This window comes from Rhinopithecus bieti, unplaced genomic scaffold (assembly GCF_001698545.2).
Source record: "Rhinopithecus bieti isolate Rb0 unplaced genomic scaffold, ASM169854v2 scaffold_33940, whole genome shotgun sequence".
NCBI classification, from domain to species: Eukaryota; Metazoa; Chordata; class Mammalia; order Primates; family Cercopithecidae; genus Rhinopithecus; species Rhinopithecus bieti.
The window spans coordinates 733,604-738,208 of NW_016814565.1; positions in this window are offsets into that span (position 1 = coordinate 733,604).

Genomic DNA, 4,605 nt, shown 5'->3' on the forward strand with positions numbered 1-4,605 from the left:
ATAAATAAATAAATAAATAAATAAATAAATAAATAAATAAATAAACACTAAAATCACATTTGGTCTTGACCTGTGCATGTGTAGTCAAATTCTACTAAATAAATACATTATGATGGGATTTTAATTCATCAAGTTGGGAAGCTTATCATGTCTTGATGACATCTATGATTTAAGTCCATTTTGCCATTTTGCTGACTCTTCTTATTTTGGTTTTTTAGTCACTATGCAGCTTTGTAATGTTTGTTTGTTTCTTTGTTTTTAAGGGAAAAGGTCTTGCTCTTTTGCCCTTGCTTGTTGCCCAGGCTGGAGAGCAGTGGGGTGATCATAGCTCATCGCAGCCTTGAACTCCTGGGCTCAAGTGATCCTCCCACCCCAGCCTCCTGAGTAGCTAGGACTACAGGCATGTGCCTCCATGCCCAGCTAATTTTTGAATTGTTTGTAGAGGCAGGGTCCTGTTATGTTGCCCAGTCTGGTCGTGAACTCTTGGCTTCAAGTGATCCTCCTGCCTTGGCCTCCCAAATGATTGGCATTACAGGCATGAGCCACTGTGCCTGGCCAGCTTTTTATGTTTTTATACAAATATAAAAAGTGACATCTCTGGGTAGCAACAGCAAAGAGCCTCTAGGGTATACAATGTATAGTGAGTTATCTGCTGATATGAGCCGGGCAGGTTTGAGAGCCCTAGTTCCAGATAGGTTTGTTCCTGCCTCTTCCACCTCTGCCCACCTCTTGCCTACCTGATCTTACTGAGAATGGCCAGAGGTGAATGCAGAGGGAGGTTGTGAGAGCTGTTTCTGCTTGTATTAGTCCTTTTTCACACTGCTGATAAAGTCATACCTGAGACTACGTAATTTATAAAGAAAAAGAGTTTAGTGGACTCACAGTTTTACATGGCTGGGGAGGCCTCATGATCATGGTGAAGGTGAAAGGCACATCTTACATGGTGGCAGGCAAGAGAGAATGAGAGCCAAGCAAAAGGGGGAAACCCCTTATAAAACCAGCAGATCTAGTGAGACTTATTCAATACCACAAGAACAGTATGGGGGAAACTGCCCCCATGATTCAATTATTTCCCACCATCAGATTTCTCCTACAACATGTGGGAATTATGGGAGCTACAATTCAAGGTGAGATTTGGGTGGGGACACAGGCAAACCATATCATTCCATTCTTGGTCCACTCCCAAATCTCATGTTCTCACATTTCAAAGCCAATCATGCCTTCCCAACAGTCTCCCAAAGTATTAACTCATTTCGGCATTAACTCAAAAGTCCAGAGTCCAAGCCTCATCTGAGACAAGGCAAGTCCCTTCCACCTATGAGCCTGTAAAATCAAAAGCAAGTTAGTTACTTCCTACATGCAATGGGGGTACAGGCATTGAGTAAATACAACTGTTACAAATGGGAGAAATCGGCCAAAACAAAGTGGCTACATACAGGTCCCAGGCAAGTCTGAAATCCACTGGGGCAGTCAAATCTTAAAGCTCCAAAATGATCTCTTTTGACTCCATGGCTTAATCCAGGCCACGCTGATGAAACAGATGGGCTCCCACAGCCTTGGGCAGCTCTACCCCTGTGGCTTTGCAAGGTATAGCCCCCCCTCATGGCTGCTTTCACAGGCTGATGTTGAGTGTCTGTGGAATTTTCCAGGTGCATGATGCAAGCTGTTGGTTGATCTACCATTATGGGGTCTGGAGGACAGTGGCCCTTCTCTTATAGCTCCACTAGGCAGTGCCCCAGTGGGGACTCTGTGTGGGGGCTTGCGCCCCACATTTCCCTTCCGCAGTGCCTTAGAGGTTCTCCATGAGGGCTCCATCCCTGCAGCACACTTCTGTCTGGACAACCAGGCAATTCCATAAATCCTCTGAAATCTAGGCAGAGGTTCCTAAACCTTGATTCTTGACTTCTGTGCTCCTGCAGGCTCAACACCATGTGGAAGCTGCCAAGGCTTGGGACTTGCACACGCTGAAGTAATGGCCTGAGCTATACCTTGGCCCCTTTTAGCCATGGCTAGAGCAGCTAGGATGCAGGGCACCAAGTCCCTAGGCTGCACACAGCAGGAGGGTCCTGGACCTGGCCCACAAAACCATTTTTTCTCTCCTAGGCCTTTGGGCCTATAGTGGGAGGAGCTGCCACAAGGTCTCTGACATGCCCTGGAGACATTTTCCCCATGGTGTTGGTGATAAACATTTGTCTACTTGTTATGCAAATTTCTGCAGCTGGCTTGAATTTCTCCTCAGAAAATGGGTTTTTCTTTTTCTATTACATCCTCAGACTGCAATATTTTTGGACTTTTATGCTTTGTTTCCCTTAAAACTGAATGCTTTTAACAGCACCCAAGTCACATCTTGAATGCTTTGCTGCTTAGAAGTTTTTCAGCCAGATACTCTAAATCATCTCCTTCAAGTTAAAAGTTCCACAGATCTCTAGGGCAGGGGCAAAATGTTGCTAGTCTCTTTGCTAAAACATAGCAAGAGTCATCTTTACTCCAGTTCCCAACAAGTTCTTCATCCCTGAGACCACCTCAGCCTGGATTTCATTGTCCACATCATTATCAGCATTTTGGTCAAAGCCATTCAACAAGTGTCTAGGAAGTTCCAAACTTTCCCACATTTTCCTGTCTTCTTTTGAGCCCTCCAACTGTTCCAACCTCTGCCTGTTACTTAGTTCCAAAGTTGCTTCCACATTATTGGGTATCTTTACAGCAGTGCCCCACTCCTGGTACCAATTTACTGTATTAGTGTGTTTTCATGCTGCTGATAAAGGCATACCTGAGACTGGATAATTTACAAAGAAAAAGAGGTTTAATGGACTTACAGTTCCGCATGGCTGGGGAGGCCTCACAATTATGGCAGAAGGTGAAAGCATGTCTTACATGGTGGCATGCAAGAGAGAATGAGAGCCAAGAAAAAGGAGAAACCCTTTATAAAACCAGCAGATCTCGTGAGACTTATTCACTATCATGAGAACAGTATGGGGGAAACCGCCCCCATGATTTAGTTATCTCCCACCAGGTCCCTCACACAAGTTGTGGGAATTATGGGAGCTACAATTCAAGATCAGATCTGGATGGGGACACAGCCAAACCGTATCACTGCTTTCAAGTTTAATGTTGCTATTGGTTGAAAAAAGTGCTCCCAGTAAAGTTGGCATCCCATCTCTGGTGTATTGAATTAGACTAGATTATGCTAAAGTATAAAATATCTACAAAATCATAGTGACTTAAAATAACAAACATTTTATTTGACCTCAGTTGTCTAGTACAGGTCAGGAGGGGTGCTGTTCCTTGTGATCATGCAGGGGCTCAGGCTGATTTTTCATTCTGCCATCTCAATATGTGGTCTCTGTGGTTGTGGCAGCAGGAGGAAAGAGTGTATGGAGACCTTCCTGTGCTTTGGCTCAGAAGTGATAGGTGTCAATTCTGTTCACAGTCTTTGGCCAGAACTGGTCACATATCTCCACCTAACAGCCAAAAAGCTGAGAAATGTGAGAGCTCGTGGATGTATTCTGTGTACAGTAAATATAATTGCTATGCCTGGGAAAGATTTTCAGGCCACTCAGATGGTTCCCTCTAGGATGACATTACATGGGTAAACTTATCATAGCCCAGGGGATTAGGGGTACAGTCTCAAAAGCCTATTATGTAAATGCACCAAGAGTAAATCTATCTTTCAGGGGCAAACTCACATTAACCTAGCACATAGAGACTGACATAAAGCCAGAACACCAATTTGTTATTTTACAATGAGAAATGTAACCACAGAATAGATTAGATCAGAGCATTTTCTCCCTATTTTCATATCTGTTTGGGAAACCAAATTGTAATCCGAAAGCTCCTTGGTGACCAGGGAGCCAAAACAAGGAGCAAAATGGACTTAAATGGCAGATGTCATCAAGACATGATAAGCTTCCCCACTTTGACAACACAATAGAATCCCATCATACTGCACTTACTTTAGTCGAATTTGACTATGTGTGCTCAGGTCAAGGCCAAATGTGGTTTTAGTGTTGATTAATTGATTGATTGATTGAGATAGGGTCTTTCTCTGTCACCCAGGCTGAAGATCATAGCTCATTGCAGCCTTGACTTCTTGAGCTCAAGCCATCCTCCCACCCAAGCCTCCTGAGTAGCTGGGACCACAGGCACGTGCCAACACTCCTGGCTAATTTTTTGATTTTTTTGTAGAGATGAAGTCTCACTATGTTGCACAGGCTGGTCTCAAACTCCTGGGCACAAGTGACCTCCCTGCCTTGGCCTCCCAAAATGCTGAGATTATAGGTGTAAGCCGCCACACTTGGCCTAAATATATTCATTTTTGGTACAACTATGGTCCCTAGTTCAAGCAAACATCTCTGTCGAACACTCAACAAAACGGTGATTTGTTCTAGCACTGTAGAAAAAAAACTGGTAGTGCTATGCTTGTGAACTGGTGTATTTGTCTACTATGCTTTACAGGTTATTCATGGGACTTTCTTTCTTTCTTTTTCTTTCTTTCTTTCTCTCTCTCTCTCTGTCTCACTCTCTCTCTCTCTCTTTCCTTCCTTCCTTCCTTCCTTCCTTTTTTTCTTTCTTTCTTTCTTTCTTTCTTTCTTTCTTTCTTTCTTT